Source organism: Paroedura picta, chromosome 18 (assembly GCF_049243985.1).
Source record: "Paroedura picta isolate Pp20150507F chromosome 18, Ppicta_v3.0, whole genome shotgun sequence".
Taxonomy (NCBI): Eukaryota; Metazoa; Chordata; class Lepidosauria; order Squamata; family Gekkonidae; genus Paroedura; species Paroedura picta.
In genome coordinates, this window is record NC_135386.1 from 15,970,383 (window position 1) to 15,991,950 (window position 21,568).

General features: G+C 46.3%; 1 long non-coding RNA gene across 8 annotated transcripts in view; it reads left to right on the forward strand.

Annotated features, from left to right (window-relative positions):
* The window catches only part of LOC143827649 (uncharacterized), an 89,874-nt gene that overhangs the window by 32,145 nt on the left and 36,161 nt on the right, over positions 1-21,568 (forward strand). For 6 of the 8 annotated variants that reach the window (XR_013227375.1, XR_013227372.1, XR_013227373.1 and 3 more), the window contains one exon: positions 18,354-18,831. This is a non-coding gene — a long non-coding RNA (uncharacterized LOC143827649). Of the gene's footprint in view, positions 1-18,353; positions 18,832-20,881; positions 21,107-21,568 lie in introns of all 8 variants that reach the window. The other 2 variants (XR_013227374.1, XR_013227378.1) reach the window with 2 other exon arrangements.

The following is a 21,568-nucleotide window of genomic DNA, read 5'->3' on the forward strand; positions in this document are numbered from 1 at the left end:
TCTGGAAATTTTTAAACAGAGGCTGGATAGCCATCTGACAGAGGGGCTGATTCTGGGAAGGCTCAAGGGGGTGGCAGGTGACAGTGGATGAGCGATTGGGATGTGGGTGTCCTGCATGGTGCAGGGGGCTGGACTAGATGACCCAGGAGGTCCCTTCCAACTATATGATTCTATGATTTTATTATTCTATGGACTGTCTGCTTCATGGCAGCCACAGATAACTTCCCTCAAGTCTACCAAGGAGTCTGTTTGTTTTAGAAAAGGGGCAAGCCATTCAGCTCCTAACCCCAGTAGAGCTTTCGCTTGGCCAGGGCAGATCTCATTGGCTGCGGATGTTTTCTGAAAGTTCCTTTGGCGGCAGCTGTCCAAACAGCGCAAAAAGGATCTTCACTGCATGGCAATGTAAGCCGTGTGCAGGTAAAAAGAAAAAAGGGAGGGGGGAAAAATGAAACAATGCATTAATTTTAAACGGTGTCCTGCCTAACAGAGCTTCGGCCTGAACCGTGGAAGGATTGCTGTGTAAGATGGCCTCATGGCCTGGCATTTTCTTGTTGGCTCCGCCCCTTTCGGCAGCCATTTGTGGTCACACACGTCAGGATGCTCAAAAAGGCTGGAGACCCCTGGTCTACTAGGACAGCCAGGATCCCGAACAGAGTCCTTTCAAAATATTTGCTACTTTATCCTTTCTACTGGAGATCGAACCTGGGACGTAGCATTTAGGAATGAAGATGAATCTCTCCTTCTTAGAGGCCGTTTCTCCAGTTGCTTATAGGAAAGTGTGTCTACTCTGGATTGAGCCGGCTGCTCATTTCATTTTGTGGCCTCCTTGTTGATCGACGGAGCCTGGGAGAGTCGCCGAGCGAATCCAGGAGGCCTGAAACCTCCAAATAACACAAATGACCTTAGGAGAACAAGCCGGGAAGGCATTCTGAGCGTTGCCTAGAAGAGCATATTAAAATACAAGGCATCCTCCGTAGTAAAAGCCGGGTACCTCATTCCAGCTGTCTATATATATTCCTTCCCGGCACTAAATCTGTCCAGGGACCTTTCAGAAATACAACATTAAGCCTCATGCCTCCGCTCAGTGAATAGAAATGTGAAAAGGATGGAGATAAAAATCAGAGGGACACACAATAGCAAATGTTCTATGATTTAATCACCATTACAGCTTAAAACAGCCCAGCCGACATTCACCCTTGGTAAGGCGGGGATAAATCTCAGCGGATGGCCTCCTTCAAAAAGTGACGGCGCCGGCGTTTTCGGGTCCCTTTCAGGAAGGGGGCCTCCTCGACACAGCGCAAAGATTGCTGAAGGGCACCGGAAGTGTCGTGCTTCAAGAACGAAGGTCCAGTTGACCTTGCTTGCAATGACACACTGGCCAATGAACATGAGGAAGGAGGATATTATGCAGGACATGGTGTGCTTGTGGATGTATGACTTTCACATGGTAAGACGCTGCCCAGGGAGCGGGGTACGCAATTCCGTAGAAGTAAGGGTGAAACCACCTAGAAAAGGGGTGGCCAAACTGGAGCTCTCTCGATGTCCATGGACTAAATTTCCCATGAGCCCCTGCTCCTGGGAATTGTAGTCCATGGACAACTGGAGAGGCCCAGTTTGGCCACCCTTGCTTTACAAGATTACATCAGAAGAGAAAAGCAGTCCCTTGCCCCAAGACACTTATCGCCCCCGTGTTTAAAACGGTGGGAAAAGACAGACAGAAGGTTGTCATGGTGGTGGGCTCAACATAAGTCAACGACACTTTTCATTGACGTGCTTCTTCTCTCATTTGCTTTTGGCCCCAAGACTGCAGGCCGATCACGACTAAGAATAATAAAGCAGGAAGAAGAGGGTAACACACAAAACGTCTCCACAGTCAAGTCAAGCCAAGATCCAGCACGTCGTCCTAAAAGGGCAGCACGATTCAGAAGTTGCACCTGGGATACGGACTTCACAGAACAGGAGACTGGCCCCAATTGGCAACCGCAAAAGTTGATCCACAGGGGGTGCTGAGCAGTGGCTTGGGTGCCAGGGTTTGCTGGCAGAGCCCCTGCTTGGCCTGCAGAAAATCTCTGGTTCAATCCCTGGCATCTCCAGTTAAAGGATCAGATAGTAGGAGATATGGAAGACCTCTGCCTGAGACCTTGGTGAGCCGCTCGCCATATTAGGAGCCATCACTCTTAACCTGTACCCCATGACATCAGGAATATTTCTTTTGCTATCTTTGAATCATAGAATGATAGAGTTGGAAGGGACCTCCTGGGTCATCTAGTCCAACCCCCTGCGCTGTGCAGGACACTCACAACCCTATTGCTCATCCACTGCCACCTGCCACCCCCTTGAACTTTCACAGAATCAGCCTCTCCGTCAGATGGCTCTCCAGCCTCTGTTTAAATATTTGCAAAGATGGAGAACCCACCACCTCCCAAGGAAGCCTGTTCCACTGAGAAACCGCTCTGTCAGGAACTTCTTCCGGGTGTTTAGACATAATTTCTTTTGAATTAATTTCATCCCATTGGTTCTGGTCCGTCCCTCCGGGGCAAGAGAGAATAGCTCTGCTCCATCCTCAACATGGGAGCCTTTTAAATACTTGTGCTTCCTTGGGCAGTGCACACGTTATCTACGTGGGCATCTTGAAACCCGTGGTAGCCGGGGTGGTTATTTTCCCTCTCAGAGACCACCAGGCTCTTGATCGGACACACCTTGTGCCAGTAATAAACGGGGAAAAGAACACACATGGGAATGTTTACGAAAGCCCAAAGTGCTGAAGTCCTGCTCAGAAGACCTTCTGCCTTAGTGAGCACGAAAACGAAGAACCGTGGTGGTATTATTACGATCTGTTGAAAGACGATCCTTCTGAACAATTGGGCTTATTTTTGGAAACCCTGCATAGGGGCTGTTTTCAGGAGAAAGGAGGGGGAGGGCAGGAACACCCCCCTCCCTCCAAAGGCATGTGATTATGAGGAATTCTGACCAAGATTATCTTTGGTGGTCAACGGGGGCTGATGCCACACACTTTTCGAAGGGCTATTTCTGCTCTGCTCCCCCAGTTTGCCTATTCGTTTCCTTCACCTGCCGGCGACCCAGTCTGATCAGACACGCAGCATAGGGGCGATCCCTGATTGTCCTAGAACAGCCTTTTTCAACCTTTGGACCATGGAAGAACCTCTGAAATATCTTTTAGGTTTCAAGGATGCCCAGGAGTGGAGCCAGGCCCTTTCAGAGAAGTGGGTGCGGAAGTAAGATATGGGAGTCAACCAACCAATCAATCAATCAATCAATTAATCAATCAATCAATCATTGTTTACACTGTGGAGAAAGAGATGAGGCCTGTAGGGCAACAGGGGAGTGGACTCCAGTGATGTCCAATGATGTCAGGGGTTGTCCAAACTTCTGGGAAAGGCCACATAACTCCCAGGGAGCCTGGTTGGGCATCCCTGGCCTAGAATATCTCAAATAGCGAATCTCGGAATAGGGAGGAGGTGAGCAAGAACAATAGCAGCAAATGAATTAAAAGGGGGGGGGGATGAATGCCTGCCCCTTTTTTGCTTGTATTTCTATTCTCTGGAATCAGAAGCTTCGGCTTTAGAAAGATTCCCTTAAACTGAACCAAGAGACGATCAGATTAAGAGATGCATCGGGATTCTTTTGCAACAGCCAGCCTTTCCCCTCGAAGATGCTCCGCCACGGTGCAAAGGAACATGAGCTGAAGCCCATTTGTTCTGCGAAACTCTCCAAGCCCAGCTTGGAAAAATTCCGCACACAGATTCGTCTCCAGATGTTTTCGGAGCACTTTGGCCAACATTCACAAGAGCTGTTGACAGCGGCACTTGGCACGCAATGAAGCTTGATTTCCATGGCTTAAAACAATATTTTCCTGCTTGCATTTGATAGCTGAGAGAGGTAAGGCTGTGCTAAATCTCAGGAAGAGGAGGAAGAGGAAGAAAGAGGAGGAGGAGGAGGAGGAGGAGGGAAACTGCTTTTTTGTACCCCACTTTTTACTATTCAAAGGAATCTCAAAGCAAGGTACAGTCACCTACCCTTCTTCTCCCCACAACAGACACCCTGTGAAGTAGGTGTGGGTGAGAGAGCTCTGAGAGAACTGAGACTGGCCCAAGGGCACCCAGCTGGTGGCATGTGTGGGAGGAGTGGGGAAATCAAGCCTGGTTCTCTGGAATAGAGGACGCTGCTCTTAACTCATGGATTTTGCATCTCAGTAGGTACCATTACCATGTTCGACCTCTCAGTTCTCCTAAATGCCCTGAGCACACAACGATCCTGATCCACCATCCACGGCTACCAGAGTGGCCACAGCGACATAGTAGATAGATTCAAGCGGGTAGCCATGTTGGTCTGAAGCAGGAGAACAAATTTAGAGTCCAGGGTAACACCTCTAAGACCAACAAATTATTCTTCAAGGGATGAGCTTTCGTGGGCACGCACACTTCCTCAGGTACAATGTCATGGAAATGGACTCCCTCCTGCAATGCACCCAAGTCCTTCATCTGTGCAAGATGAGGAATCCTTTTCCCCCCCAAACTTAATAATGTCCAATCTCATTTTCCCTACTGCAGTTATTTACTTATTTATTAGATTTTTATACCACCCTTCCACATGGCTCAGGGTGCTTTACATATAACGTCATGGGGCAATATGTGGAACGACCAAAGCATAGAACATAGTTGGAAATAACACCAACAATAATCCAATCTCAATGAACATCATTTCAATGGTTTCGATCGACCATAATGTAACAGGAACAACAACTTAGATAGACACCCCCAGAGAGGTCAGGCCAGTTTAGGCCATGGAGGAGGTGTCTGAGGGGGGAAGACCTGTGGATGTTTTTGGGTTGGTTGGTCTCAGCCAAATGCTTGGTGGAGGAGCTCCCTTCTGCAAGCCCTGAAGAATTGTGGTAGTTCAGGTTGCATGTGCAATATGATTGAGCAGAATGATTGTTCTTTTGTCTTATTCTGTAAATAAAGCAACCCACTTTATTTTGAACAGTATTTCTTGTCTGCTTTGGATTCCTGAAGGGCTTAACCACCTCGTAAACTCCATGAAACAGATCCTAGCTGGTTATTCCCTTTCATGTAGCCAATTTCTCATTTTTTGGGGCCAGAGCATTTTGGATTCTGAGGAAGTGCGTGCGAACATGAAAGCTAAATTACGAAATCTTTGACTAAATCTTTGTTGGCCTTAAAGGTGTCCCTACAGCAACCTAGCCTCTGTGAAGATCCTCAGACGCTCCCAGGGGCCGCCACCCGAAATGCTTCCAGGACATCTACAGGCGCGTTCGGTTTTAAAATGTCTTGCTCAGATCGCCGCCCGCCACACACAGCGGCCCCGCTGCAATATATCTCTCCCCGACTGAGTTGTCCGGGCACACTCAGCATCCTAATCATGCAAATTAAATACAAATTTTAAAAATTGCCCCCATTAAAATGATCTATGAAGGCTGCAAGGCTCCCCGCACTTATGGGGAAAGATCCTAATTGCCTGCTCTTGCCGTTGGCACATCTTAAAAGACCTGGCAGATCTTAAAGATATTTACACCTCTGGGATTAATTTTATTGTAAGGAATTAACTTTTGGCAAAGCTCTGCTCCTACCACTCGAGAGGGGCGGGGGGGGGGAGGGGAGAAAGCTGCTAACAGCTGCATGTTTTATTATATTGCCGGAGAAAAAAAGGTGGAATCGTGCAAAGTGCCAAACAAAAAAAAAATAAGCAAAGCCCTTTTGCGTGCACAAATGTTTTGTTTTCCGGGGGAAAAAGGAAAACTTCTGATTTATAAAACTTCTGATTTCCATCAGAAATAAGTTGGAGTTCAGCAGGACCCTTAAGACTTACAAAGTTTTCGTCTAGCTGTGAGGTTACGTGTGCAGGCTCTCTTCCCCGGACAAGGAAGAGGGAATCATCAGAGTGCAGCTAGAAGGACAGAGTGAATTAGCAGGGAATTAGTAAATGAATGTAAACAACATACTGATTTCCCGCTAATTTCCTGTAGTTGCGCTCTGATGATCCCCGTTTCACTGTCCGAGGCAGTGTACATGCTCATGGGAATTGTAGTCCATGGACATCCGGAGGGCCACAGTTTGACCACCCCTGGCTTATACCCAGAATGAAGCTTTGTTGACCTTCAACCTGCCCCTGGTCTCTATCTTCATTCCGTTTCTTCGGACTATCTCGAGGATTGCATGAATATCCTCCCCTGCACGGTTTCTCCCAAGCAATTATCAGCACAGGGATTTCTTTAAGAAACACGTTCTCCAACGATCAGCCCAAACTGCCCTGCATTTCTGCCCACCCGCACCCCAACCTGACAGTCAGGATCTGCAGCATAGTTTTACCCCCCTCTCTCCGTTCTCCCCACCCCAGCAGAAAGTGGAGCAAAGTTGAACAGAAAGGCATGTTTGTCATTGAAGGGAGCCGGGAAGAAGGAAGAGGTGACCCCGATAAGATCTCAGCCTGCAGTGCTTTGTTTATGAGAACATCCTGCTGGTGATATATGCCTGTGCTGGGTGAAAGGATTGTGTCACCCCAAACATATTTTAAATGCTGCGACTGTCAGCCGTACAGACAGTGATGGACACGCCTGTACAAATCGCGCCCCCCAGAAACAGGGGAGCATCGGGCGTCTGGACACGGGAGAGGCTGAACGTCTGTTCCGCTTCCACGGCAAGGGGTTGATGAGCTTGTGACCAGCCTGATACAAGATGGGGTGGAGAAGAATGAGTTAGGTGGCTCACCATGTTGACCTGGAGCAACAGAACAATGCTTGAGTCTGGGGTCACCCTTAAGACCAACTCTTATTTTTATTTTTAAAGGTGTACACTTTTGGGTGCACCTTGAGTACAACTTTGCTGTTCTTCAAGGTGTCCCGAGACTTGGACTTCATTCGGCAGAGAAGAATGCTCATTCCCACGACAAACGCCTTTGTTTTGTTCTCCCACCTTCTAGAACAGGGGTAGTCAAAATGCAGCCCTCCAGATGTCCATGGACTACAATTCCCATGAGCCCCTGCCAGCGAACGCATTTGCTGGCAGGGGCTCCTGGGAATTGTAGTCCATGGACATCTGGAAGGCCGCAGTTTGACTACCCCTGTTCTAGAGCAACCAGTTGTCAGAGAGGGCCAATGGGACTAAAGTCTCATGGGGACAAAATATCTTTGCTCTGAGGACTCTGAGGACTAGGCCTCAACCATGTGCTGGTGATTTTCCTTCTTCCATTCAAAGCTGCTGTGAACGCTTTCCCGATGGCCACAGAGAATCTGCACGACTGGCTGAGAAGTGAATTCCCTCCCTTTATAGGTACGGAGGACAAAAGCTGCCTGCACCTAAAAACAACTACATTAAGGAAGGAAGGAAGGAAGGAAGGAAGGAAGGAAGGAAGGAAGGAAGGAAGGAAAAGGAGAAAGAGAGAAAGAGAGAAAGAGAGAGAGAACAGAAGGCAGGCAGGCAGGCAGGATCTATGCCAGGGGTAGGCAAACTGTGGCCCTCCAGATGTCCATGGAATACAATTCCCAGGAGCCCCTGCCAGCAAATGCTATTCTGCTCAGGATTCTACACAAGTTGGATAATGCATTTTGATTGTGCTTTTGCTCCCGGTTTTCCTGTGCAAAAGAGGAAACTCTGCTTCTAAAGTCCACTGAAAGTGCATTATCCTAGTGTGCAGAATAGAGACGCCGAAACGCCCCCTTATTTCCCTCCACAGAGGCCCACCTCACTTGTGAACAATCGCTGGTTTTTGAGAAATGTCCCGTTCCCTCAGTGAAGAGATGCCTTGCCAGCTCCCTATGCTCCAAAACCCAGTCTCAGAATCCCTTTGCAGAATCCCTTGGCGTCACCCTGCCCATCCCGGAAGTCCCATCTGGCTCCATTTAAAGGCACTGCCTGAGATGCACTGCCCCTTTAAGAAAGAGTTCTACTTTTCGACCATTAGTTCCCCTTCCAGACAAAGCAGCCCATTACTTATGCCCCCCCTCCCCCCACCGCCACCCGCTCCCCATCCACACGAAGGTGAAAATAATAAAATAAACATCATATACTTCATTATGATATCAGTTTACACTTCCAGGGTACACAGAAAGAGGCCATTTCATCAAGCTAATTGCCAGAAAGTAAAAGAGAGAGAACTTTGGGCTATTAGTCTATTATGGGGCTTTTTTCTTAATCACAAATAGGGGGCCCGCGAATCCCCCGGGAGGACGTGCATTCTAATTTACAATTGAACTACAGATCCGAGCAATCAATCTTGGGCAGGATTTTTATAGTGTAATTGCTGCTGCATCGCAAATAAAAGTGTGAGAGAGGGGAAGTGGGTTTCGGCTGGAGGTGTGGATGTTTACCAGGCAGGGGTTTAAGACTGGGACACACACACACATACACAAGCGCACACACACACCACAGCTATGAATATGCAATGAGGGCTCATTAGTGCCCCAGTGTTGCTATGACGAATGGTGTTATCCCTGGACCAGAGCAGCCTAAACATGAATTTTATAACGACCCATTTATCATGACTTGTCATGGTCTTTTCTTACTGTATCGTCTTCCTGCACCTTTCCCCCCACTTCGGTTTGGGAAGCCACTTCCTCCCCTCCCCTGTATCTCTTGGAGTGTTGACTGGATTTCGGACTGTGGAAGAGGCGACCCCAGGACAGGGGGGGTCAACTGATGGGGAGGCTGGGGAAGGGGATGTGGTCTGTGTTTGTGGGGGCGATGTTGGTGGTGGAAAAAAAAAACCCAAGATGTGATGTAGGGTACCTCTAGGAATCACCAGAATCTTCTATGGTAAAACCATAGGGTTTGTAGTGATTCCTAGAGAGATGAGAAAGGGAAGGAGATTGTCAGTCACTTTGAGTCTCCTTTGGGTAATGAACACAAACTCTTCTCCTTTTTCTTCCTCTCCCTCTTCTCCTTCTCCTTCCTCTTTTTCTCCTTCCCGATGGGAGAAACCCAGAAGTGATATAGTGATGCCACACATTGTTAGTTTTTTAAAATTATTTTTCTTGGCAGCAAGCAAGGGTTGACACCTCCCAAAGTGCCATTTTCTCCGTCATCAGGGAGATGCTCTAGGAACTTCCCATCATCTTCATGGCAAAGACCATAAAGACAGTAGGAGATTCCTAGGGCATCATCATGGTGGCTATTTTCTGCTCCTGCCCATTTTTTCCTCCATCTCCTCAGTTTCTCGGGGGAGGGTGAATGGCCCAAGGGTAGAGGTTGACCTTCAGAAGGTGAGCCAAAGGAAAGCCAAATCTGCATCGTATACCTCCAAGTTCTCCCTGATTTGTCCTATCAAGTTCTTCCTTTGGGACTGACAGTTTACCATTGTACCACCAAACACACATCTTCTTCTCTCTGCCTGTGCGTGCAGAAGTGAAAGCTGCTGGGGACCAGAGACAGGACTTTCTCCACAGCGGCTCCTCGCCCCTGGAAGGCTCCCCTGCTGTCCTTGAAGTGGCCGGGCAAAACATTTTCAGCATATTGCTTTTATGGCCTGTCACAAGAGCCGTTTTATGTCCTCTACGGAATTGCTTTATAGCTGCTGGAGTCTGCTTTTATGTCCTGTTATTCTTATGTTGTAATTGTGCTCCTGGATGGTATTTTGCCAGGGATACTTTCTCAAGTTTATTTTTTTTAATGATTTCTTTTTTGTTATAATGGGTTGAATGCCATCCTGCTTGTGGAATATGGGGGAGGAGGTACCCTTTGATAACAAAAGAGCTATGCTGGGGATAGGGATGCCCGTCCCCAGGTGAGACCTGGGGATCTCCCAGTTTTACAGCTAATCTCCAGGTGACAGAGATCAGTCCCCCTGGAGAAAATGGCTGCTTTGGAGGGTGGACCCCATAGCACAATACTCCAATGAAGTCCTTCCCTCCCCAGATCTCTCCCACTCCCAGTCTCCAGGTCTTTCCCAACCCACAGGTGGCAACCCTAGCTGGGGAACATGGTGGGACCTACATGGACAAAAGTGGGGCTGAGGTCTCAGGTGGAGGTCTTTCCCATCACTTCCTGCTTAGCCCTTTAAACTGGAGATGCTGGGGATTGAACTGGGGAACTTCTGCATGCCAAGCACTGAACCCACATCCAGTCAGTGTCTATACATGTGAAGCTGACTTAAATCAGACCAAAGTCTGTATTTTCTGCTCTAACTGGCAGGGTCTTAGGTAGACGTCGTTCTCATCCACTCTTACCGGAGCTCCGGGCCCTCCCCCCTGAACTAGATTTATTTTCTTTTTAAAAACTGACGAGTGTATTTTTCAAGTCCTGTGACAACTGTGAATGCCTGCTGTTTTGTGAAGGCAGAGTTAGGCTAACCTTCTTGCATTTCTTCAAAACAGCCATAATGACACCGAAAGTTTTATGCATATGCCTCCTTCTCCAGCACCTTATCTTTTGCCAGATCTTCTCCTGAAAAGGAATTACAATCTCCATTTATCATCTCCGCTAACAGGATCTTTGAACAGTTTGAGGGAAAGTATATAGAATTTGTGTGAAAACGTGGGTTTAATGTGGTTGCAATTCTGAGGTCGTTTTTCACCAGAGATGCTGTTTTACTGGAAGCTTTAGGGAGTTTACATATAAATTAAATCGGGGGGGGGGGGATCATTAAAAAATACCCAACATCTGAGGTGAATTCATGCTTCAGCTCTAAACGTAAAAGCAGCAGAGGTATTTGTGACAAACAAAGTGGTTTAGAATCAACAAACACATTTTAAAAATAAAATTCTGGAACTGGTAGATGAAATATATCTCGAGAGACAGTGCAGTATACTGGTTAGAGTGCTGGATTAGAAGTTTGGAGATGAAGGTTCATCCCGCACATCATGCACTCCCAATGCCTAATCATGCACTCCCAATGCACTTTAGAAACAGATTTTCCTGCTCAAAAGCACATTGAAAGCACATTGCCCAACCTGTGCGGAATGAGCCCCAGATTCAAATCTTTACTCTGCCATGAAACATCACTAGGTGACCTTCAGTGAGTTGCTGTATCTCAGTCGATCCTACTTTGCCAGGGTGTTGTGAAGACAAATGAATGCAAAGGAACACCACCATAACACAAGCTAAGTCGATTTTTTAAAAGTAGTTTTACACCTATCTACATATTCACGTCCCCCTTCAAGGATCGCTGCCTTGTTGTGGCAAGGGGGCTTGCGTAGTTCAGTGAAGCTATGAGCTATGCCGTGCAGGGCCACCCAAGACGGACAGGTCATAGCTGAGAGCTCTGACAAAAGGTGATCCACTGGAGAAGGAAATGGCAAACCACTCCAGTATCTTTGCCATGAAAACTCTATGGACAGTTCCAATAGGCATAACGATATGACGCTGAAAGATGAGCCCCTCAGGTCGGAAGGTGTCCAATATGCTACTGGGGATGAGCAGACGGCTAGTACGAGTAGCGCCAGAATGAATGAAGCGGCTGGGCCAAAGCCGAAAGGACGCTCAGTTGTGGAAGTAACTGGTGGCGAAAAGACAGTCCGATGCTGTAAAGATTTTTATTCCATAGGAACCTGGAACGTCAGATCCATGAATCAAGGCAAGCTGGACGTGGTTAAACAAGAAATGACAAGACTGAACATCGACATTTTAGGAATCAGTGAACTAAAATGGACAGGAATGGGTGAATTTAATTCAGATGACCATCAGGTATACTACTGTGGACAAGAATCTCGCAGAAGAAATGGAGTAGCCTTCATAATCAATAAGAGAGTAAGAAAAGCAGTCTTGGGATACAATCTCCAAAATGACAGAATGATCTCAGTTCGAATCCAAGGCAAACCATTCAACATCACAGTGATCCAGGTCTACGCCCCAACCACTGCTGCTGAAGAGGATGAAGTTGATCAGTTCTATGAAGCCCTACAACACCTTCTAGAAGCAACGCCCAAAAATGATGTGCTTATCATCATGGGGGATTGGAATGCTAAAGTAGGAAGCCAAAAGATAACCGGGATAACAGGCAAGTTTGGCCTTGGAGTACAAAATGAAGCAGGGCACAGGCTGGTAGAATTTTGTCAAGAGAATACAATGGTCATAGCAAACACTCTTTTCCAGCAACCCAAGAGACGACTCTACACATGGACATCACCAGACGGTCAACACAGAAATCAGATTGACTATGTGCTCTGCAGCCAAAGATGGAAAAGTTCTATCCAGTCAATAAAAACAAGACCAGGAGCTGATTGTGGTTCAGATCATGAGCTTCTTGTTGCAAAATTTAGGCTTAAATTGAAGAAAGTCGGGAAAAGCACTAGGCCACTCAGGTATGAACTAAATCATATCCCCGACGAATACACAGTGGAGGTGACAAATAGATTTAAGGAATTAGATCTGATAGACAGAGTGCCTGAAGAACTATGGACGGAGGTTCGCAACATTGTACAAGAGGTAGCAACTAAAACCATCCCAAAGAAAAAGAAATGCAAGAAATCAAAATGGCTGTCTGAGGAAGCTTTACAAATAGCTAAGGAGAGAAGGGAAGTGAAAGGCAAGGGAGAAAGAGAAAGATACACCCAATTGAATGCAGAATTCCAGAGAAAAGCTAGAAGAGATAAGAATGCCTTCTTAAATGAACAGTGCAAACAAATAGAAGAAAACAATAGAATGGGGAGGACCAGAGATCTTTTCAAGAAAATTGGAGATATGAAGAGAACGTTTCATGCAAAGGTGGGTATGATAAGGGACCAAAATGGTAGGGACCTCACAGAAGCAGAAGAGATTAAACAAAGGTGGCAAAATTATACAGAAGAACTATACAAGAGCGAGCTTAACATCCCTGATGACCACAATGGGGTAGTTACTGACCTGGAGCCAGACCTCCTGGAATGTGAAGTCAAATGGGCCTTAGTAAGTCTGAGCAACAATAAAGCTAGTGGTGGTGACAGCATTCCAGTTGAACTATTCAAAATCTTAAAGGACGATGCAGTAAAAGTGCTACACTCAATATGCCAGCAAATTTGGAAAACTCAACAATGGCCACAGGATTGGAAAAGGTCAGTTTACATTCCAATCCCAAAGAAGGGCAATGCCAAAGAATGTTCAAACTACCGCACCATTGCACTAATTTCTCATGCTAGCAAAGTTATGCTCAAAATCCTACAAGCTAGGCTCCAGCAATATGTGGACCGAGAACTTCCAGAAGTACAGGCAGGATTTCGAAGAGGCAGAGGAACTAGAGATCAAATTGCCAACATACGCTGGATCATGGAGAAAGCTAGGGAGTACCAGAAGAACGTCTACTTCTGCTTCATTGACTATGCTAAAGCCTTTGATTGTGTGGAGCACAACAAATTGTGGCAAGTTCTTAAAGAGATGGAAGTACCAGAGCATCTTATTTGTCTCTTGAGAAATTTATATGCAGGTCAAGAAGCAACAGTGAGAACTGAACATGGAATCACTGACTGGTTCAAAATTGAGAAAGGAGTTCGGCAAGGCTGTATACTGTCGCCTTGCCTATTTAACTTGTATGCAGAGCACATCATGAGAAATGCGGGATTAGAAGAGTCACAAATTGGGATCAAGATTGCAGGGAGAAATATCAACAACCTCAGATATGCAGATGATACCACTCTAATGGCAGAAAGTGAAGAGGAACTAAAGAGCCTGTTGATGCGGGTGAAGGAGGAGAGTGCAAAAGTTGGCTTGAAACTCAACATCAAGAAAACAAAGATCATGGCATCCGGCCCTCTCAATTCCTGGCAAATAGAAGGGGAAGAAATGGAGATAGTGACAGATTTTATTTTCCTGGGCTCCAAGATCACTGCAGATGGGGACTGCAGCAAAGAAATTATAAGACGCTTGCTCCTGGGGAGGAAAGCTATGGCAAATCTAGACAGCATCCTAAAAAGCAGAGACATCACCCTGCCAACAAAAGTGCGTTTAGTCAAGGCTATGGTCTTCCCAGTTGCAATGTATGGCTGCGAAAGTTGGACCATAAGGAAGGCCGAGCGTCAAAGAATTGAGGCTTTTGAACTCTGGTGCTGGAGAAGACTCTTGCGAGTCCCTTGGACTGCAAGGCGAACAAACCGGTCAGTCCTAGAGGAGATCAGCCCTGACTGCTCTTTAGAAGGCCAGATCCTGAAGATGAAACTCAAATATTTCGGCCACCTCATGAGAAGGAAGGACTCCCTGGAGAAGAGCCTAATGCTGGGAGCGATCGAGGGCAAAAGAAGAAGGGGACGACAGAGAATGAGGTGGATGGATGGAGTCACTGAAGCAGTAGGTGCAAACTTAAATGGACTCCGGGGAATGGTAGAGGACAGGAAGGCCTGGAGGATCATTGTCCATGGGGTCGCGATGGGTCGGACACGACTTCGCACATAACAACAACATATTCACACAACCACATGCATGCTTTCACCCCATAGAGATATTTCCTTACAAAATCTCACAGTTCCCCCTATCCTATTTGCATCTAAATTCACTGTCACAAACCTTGATCAGTATTCATTAATATGAAGTTTCAAGGGCTGTTTGTAAGGCCTCCCAAACAGATCATTTAACAACACTTGGGCACTCTCATCCCTCCTCAAAGGTGGAATCCAAACGATTTTTTTAAAAAATTCCTAAAAGAACTTGAGCTCCATTAATTAAAACAAGCCAATACGTTCCCGTCCCTTGCCTTTTAACCTCTCGCCATGACTGAATGACATCTTCAGTCATTAACGAGTTAATAAGAATCTCAGCCTCATCTGGGAGAGATAAGGGGAGGAAGAAAGGAGAGCTTTGTGGGGATAATGACAGGTTCCTTGTTGCCTCCTAAGAGGCCCTGGTCAGCCATGTTAAGAATGTGTGTGTGTCCAATCATCTCTTGATCTTTATCTGCAGAGGCCTGGAGCAGAACCTGACACAAGCCAGTTTGGGAGCCCTGAGGATGAAAGAGCGTTTTCTTGGGCGGCTGTGAGAGGGACCGAGGGAGGGCGGGGCTTCTCTATACTGGAACACGATGACATTTGTAATCACTACGCCAATTACAAGACAAGTTATTGGACGAAGGAGGCACATGGCATTCGGCGTGCCTTGAGCAGGCGGTCCACAGCGGAGTATTATTTATTTATCGTGTGGCATGTGTAGTGTGGTCAGATTGGAGGATTGTCCGGCTGCCGGGCAAGGGACGTTTGGAGGTGGTTTTGGCACTGGCTGCCTCCATTCCCTGACGTCTTGTGGTCCTTGGAGGACCTACTATCCAAATCCTTGGATGTCTCCTATCCAAATACTAGCCAGGGATGTTTGGACACGGTTTGCCATTGCCTGTCTCTCTTAGTGTTCCTTGGAGGACCTACCACCCAAATCCTTGGAGGTCTTCCATCCAAGTACTATCCAGGGTCAACCCTGCTTAGCTTCCAAATCCTTGGAGGTCCTCCATCCAAGTATTATCCTGGGTCAACCCTGCTTAGCTTTGAAGAAGACAACTTTGCATTGGAACTACCCAGCGGGTGACTCATGAGATGTGGCCATGGCTCAGCGCTAGAACATTGGCTTGGCCTGCAGAAGCTCTCAGGTTCAATCTCTCCAGTTAAAAGAATCAGGTAGTGGTTGATGAAAAAGACAAAGGCCTGAGGCCCTGGAGAGCTACTGCTTGTCAAAGCAGCAGTATGGACTTTGGTCAACCGATTCAGCCTAAAGTAGCTTTACACATGCAGACATTATTTGGAGGCAGGTTCTGTGGTAGACCATCTGCTTGGCATGCAGAAGGTCCCAGGTTCAATCTCGGGCATCTCTGGTTAAAAGGAACAGGTGGTTGGAGATGTGAAAGCCCTCTGCTGTCAGGATCCGTGTTGGCACGTGCATCCTGCCATGTTTTTACTATGTGCATGCTTTGTATTTCTGTGTTCTCTGGAGGAAGGGATTGTTTTGAAGTAGGGGGTCGTTTATAGTTTCACTTTGATTTCTGTAGTGGCTAGGGGTTGTTTTGTGGGGTTGTTTTGTAACACTGTCCTTGAAGGCTGGGCTTAACAGCTGGGTGTTGCAAATGTGCCTGGGAAAGTGGGGAGGTTCCTTTCCTCGGTGAGGTGGCATGATGTGATCTGAGGGTGGAGCCAATGAGGAATAAATCGATTTGCATGTGTATTGCCAATCCGACTTAACAACAACAAAAAATCACGAGTTCAGTTTGTTTCTTTTCAATAAATTGCTTTTGCCGAACACGCCAAGACTGTTTATTTAAGAAGTCCACTGGGAACCCTGGTGTGGAGCTGTGGCCAGAGTGGACACTTACTGACTTTGGTAAACCTAGCAGAAGACCACTTCATTTGCAGACCTGCCTTAAACATATGAAGCAATCTTTCTCCTAGCAATCTTCCTTCCTTCCTTCCTTCCTTCCTTCCTTCCTTCCTTCCTCCCTCCCTCCCTCCCTCCCTCCCTCCCTCCCTCCCTCCCTCCCTCTTTCTTTCTTTCTTTCTTTCTTTCTTTCTTTCTTTCTTTCTTTCTTTCTTTCTTTCTTTCTTTCTTTCTTTCTTTCTTTCTTTCTTTCTTTCTTTCTTTCTTTCTTTCTTTTCTTTCTTTCTTTCTTTCTTTCTCTCTCTCTCTCTCTCTCTCTCTCTCTCTCTCTCTCCTCCCTCCCTCCCTCCCTCCCTCCCTCCCTCCCTCCCTCCCTCTTTCTTTCTTTCTTTCTTTCTTTCTTTCTTTCTTTCTTTCTTTCTTTCTTTCTTTCTTATGGCTGCACATTTTTTTGGGAAAGGCCCCGGGGGGGGGGGGTAACATCTGAGATTCCCAATAAACACCCTTCTCCCCCCATTTTTCAGATAACACTCAGCCATTCTAAGATGTTTCAAGAAAGATGGGAATCTTTCACCTTCTGCAAAACAAACCAAAAAAAACCCCCAAAAAACTTTCTAAGTTTAAAAGTGACATTCTTTCGTGTGTTCCTAAGGCAAACACATCTTTCTCCTCAGCGCAAAACCTGCATCAAGTGGCCCTGTTCATTATATAACAAATACTGAGGCTTGAAAAAAGAAAGAAAGAAAGCCCAAAGCTTAAGAACTCCTTCTTCTCCTCTAATTTAAAAATTAACTTATTGCCTAGAGGTAACACTTCTCCGTTGACAAAATAATGGTAAGAGACTGACCTTTTCATGAATGGATTACAGGCCGGGAATAATATATTTTGTCACTGAGCATTTACAGGGGCTGTTGAAAAGGTAAATAGTGTGTACAGAGCTTAGGATGTCAGGGGCTCCCTTAAAAATATTAATTATGTCAGTTTAAGCACTTGAAGCCATTCAGTCTCTGTCACCCTCCAGTGAGTGGCGTCTTTTAAAGTCTCCCACTCACAGCCGAGTTTTTAAAAAAAACAAAAAAAAAACCCCAAACCCGCAAAAAACCAGAAGAGGGGAAAGGTCTTCTTTCTGTGAGTGTACTCAAGCATCTGCTAGAGTTCGAGACGCAAATTTGCGGAATTCCAGAGTGGAGGTTTCAGGGTTTTTGTTGTTGTTGTTGCAGGGTGACTCTAGTTGTGAGTTTATTGCTTTAAAATGTGTCCTTGACTTATCAGAGTTAGCTATCCAGCTTGCTCACTGGCTTGCAGATCGGAGGTTACTTTTAGGGAGCCAGGGTGGCGCAGTGGTTAAGAGGTTCAGTATCTGGGAGGCCTGAGTTCGAATCCCCATTTTGCATGGCAGCTCACTCGGTGACTTAGGCCAGTCATCGCCTAACCTACCTCGCAGGGCTCCTGTGAGGATAAAATGGAGCAGAGGGGAATGGTGGATGCCACCTTCGGTCCCCATAGGGGAGAAAGTTGGGGTGTGAATAAAGTTAATAAAGAAATAGTTTGGAGTCAGGATTTTTGTTCAAAATGGGAAAAGTCATGGCGGGATTGGAGAACAGGTCCTTGTGGATTCCATGAATTTTTTCAGCTCCTGGCTTCTCTTTGAACCTTCACCTCTCATTATTTAAAGAAAGAAAGAGATCTGTGAAGCCATCAAAGAGCTCCATGGAAGATGTGGCCATATAGGCAACTTTTGGTAACCCCATGGTGTTGTCAGGGTAAAAGACAGAAGTGGTTTGTTGCCTGCCTCTGTGTAGCGACCTCAGTCTTCTTTAGTGGTCCCCCATCCAAGTATGATCAAGGCCCACTTTGCTTAGCTTCTGAGGTCTGACGGTCTCAGGCTGGCTACATGTTAAGTGCCTTTCCCTCCCCCCTAAGGAAATGTTGCAGATTTGCAAGTTCTTACAAGTGAACTCCTTTCCCAAGAATATGGGGAGTGCGGAATCGAACCTGACTCCATCAGATTAGAAGTCCGCTCTCCTAACCACTGCACCAAGCTGGCTCATGTATCCAGTAGGGGAATGTGAACTTCCCAACTTAGTTTAATTTTAAATTTATTTTGCTGTCTTCCCATCCTTTCAGAAAGCAGAGAAAGATTCTTAACATCAGTGTCCAGATGATATGAGGCCAGCAGCACCACGTATTCAACAGCCGGAAAAAATTGCAGCAAGATCCAAAGAGAGCGGAGGTACAGCTGCTGAATACTGAGTAAAGCTATTAGTCCGTGTATTGTCAACTCTGACTGGCAGCAGTTCTCTGGAGTCTCATTACCTACTACCTCAATTAGGGATGCCAAGTACTGAACCAAGGACGCCCCGCATGCACAGCAGATGTTCTACCACTGAAACCATGGCTCCACCAGAAGGAGCGCCAGCTGAGGATCTGGACTGTGCTTCACCTAGGAAGCTCGACAGCTGACCTTGTTTGGTCATTCCGCCCAAGTCCCTTCTTGTCACGAGAATCAAGTTGAGGCTGAGGCAGAATAGAAAAATGCGACAGGCGGCCATGTCACGCTGGACATGAAATAGAGAAGTCTGAAGTTTGCGAGCGAGGGAACCAGGTGAGTCTCACTTTGGAGGAAGTTTCGTTATAAGGCTGCCACCCCTGAGAAGGCCCTGCCTGGTAGAGCTACCTTTTGACTAGACCTCCCCAAACCTGGGAGCCAAAGGCCACATATATATAATTTAAAAGGAAAACTTGACAACCACTGAGGAAAACCCAATTGAAAACGGTTCAATCTGGAGGCCGTTCTGGTTGTGCTTATATACATATATATATAAAAAAAGAAGAGATAAGAAATGTTTATTTGTATTCATTGTGAAATTGTTTAATATAGCCCGGGATAGGTTCTGTTTTCTATTGCAATAATTTTGAACCGTCCCCTTTTTTTTCGTGGAGAGCTACCTTTCCCAGCAAAAGGTGAGTGATAAAGACCAGGGACACAAAAGACGAGGAAAGGGAGGGGTAAGTGGCTATGGGAGAGACATCATTGCCTCTTGGAATTCTCAAGATGAATGAGAAGACCTTGGATTGGATGGAAAAAAAAAACATTGACGTCAAACGGAGCGATACACTCAGAGCATAACTTGGCCCAGTTTCTATTTTTTGCTTGTCATTTTTGAGCACTTTGCATTAGAATCTCATCTCTAGTGAGGCCATGTGGTACAGCATCTGTACTAGGTTCTGAGAGGCCCACATTCTAATGCCCAATCTGCCATGGAAACTTGCAGGTTGACCTTAACCCAGTCACTCAGCCTAATGTACCTCGCAAAGTTTGGGGAATATGGAGGAAAGTTGCTTTGGGTCCCCATTGGGGAGAGACACAGGATATGAATGAGGTAATTGAAACGATAAATAATGTATTGCAGTGGCATTTGAATCCTGCTTGTCATGTGAGCGATGCAGAACTCGATAGAGAACGCATTGTACGCAGAAGGTCCCGTGTTCAATCCCCCATCATCTTCAGTTTAAAAGACTAGGCGGGAGGTGATGGGATTGTCCTCAGTGGCTCAGTGGTACTTAGTACTTGTATGGAGGACCACCAGGGAAGTGTAGGGTCAATGGCAGACCACCTCTGAACGTTTCTTGACTTGATTTGGATAGGCCAGGCTAGCCTAATCTCATGAGATCTTGGAAGCTAAGCAGGGATGGCCCTCATTACTATTTGGATGGGAGACCACCAAGGAAATCCAGGGTAGACACCATCAATGACCTTGATGGACCACGAGCCTGTTGGTTCAAGGCAGCTCCGTGTACTGATACACAAGTAACCATGTGTTATCATGAACTCCAAAATATGTATGATGGATAATAGTTACTTAGAAGTCCATTATTTACTAGAGAACTATGGGGAGGGGCAGTGGCTTAGTGGAAGAGTCTCTTTTTGGCACACAGAAGGTCCCCAGTTCAATCCCCGGCATTTCCAGTTCAAAGGACCAGGGAGTATGGGGTAGAGTTCAGTATTACCCAACCTCATGTGTGGACATGTATTTGTGGAGGGTTCAGCGGTAGAGCATCTGTATGACATGCAGAAGTTCACTGGTTCAATCCACGGTCTCTCCAGTTAAGCTGAACAAGTGGTTAGGGGTGTGAAAGACCTCCACCCCAGGCCCCAGAGCTGCTACCTGTCAGAGTTGGGCTTGATTCAGCATTAGGCCATTTCATGGGTTGTACCTCAAAAAAAGATCTGCCTGGCAAACAAAACCATACGAGTCGAAAGGGGTGTGTGTGGGTTTTCTTGAAAGAAAATATTATTATGCAGATGGATTTTGTGGTCTTCCCCTCCCCCCCGTCTTTTACCCACTTTGAAATGTTTCGAATTAGAATAGCTTACTCAAGGTCACTCGAAGGCATATGGTCCTAGTCAAACCTTTAAACAAAACATTAGTTTTTACAACCTTTTGTAATTTGGTATTGTACACAACACGGCCATCGAAAGGCTGGCTGTAATCTTTTTCAGTGGGTGACAGAAATATGAGAGGCAGATTTATAAGCCATTTAGTGAAGCATTTAATCAATTTCATGCATAGGAAATAACGCCAATTGCTTTGCTTTATCAATCGCTGTTCTCCCCCCTCCCCCTCCCGAAATACTGTCACCCGGCTCTTCAGATCCTGGAAAGACGGAACAATCTGCAAGCTTGTGGCAGAATGTCAGGGAAACTATCGGAGTTTAAAATTTGACGCTGCCACCAGGGTCATCTAGTGCAACCGAAGACTTCCCAGCACCAAACATTTCTTTCGTGAATTTTAACCCACATTTCCTCCAAAGAGGACAGCATACAAGGATTTCCATCCCCTCGGAAATCCTCACAACAACCCTGCGAGGCTGGATGGGTAAGAAAGTGCGATCAGAGTGGATTTCCATTGCAAGGCCTGTCAACCTCCAGGTGAGGAAACTGACAGACCGGCTACGAAGAAGGAAGGTCCTTAATTCAAGTACCCAATTTTAAAAACATGGACCGGTTAAAAGGCATGTTTTCAGAGCTTTCCTCCGTGACTTAAACGAGTAGTAACATATTTTCCATGCCACAACAATGCTGGTTGGCAAGTGTCTCTGAGCAATGTATCTGAAATCACCAAGTATAGTGGTCATATGCAGAAAATTACTCGCCCCAAATCCTGTTTTGCGGAGAACGGAGCACTGGTAGCCGGTAACTCTCCGTTTTTTGCGATTTCCGTACTTTGCGATTTCACATACATTGCTCAGAGATATTTGCCAACCAGCATTGGCGCGGACAGTATGTTACTACTCATTTAAGCCACCGAGGAAAGTTCTGAAAACGGGAGTGTCTTTTA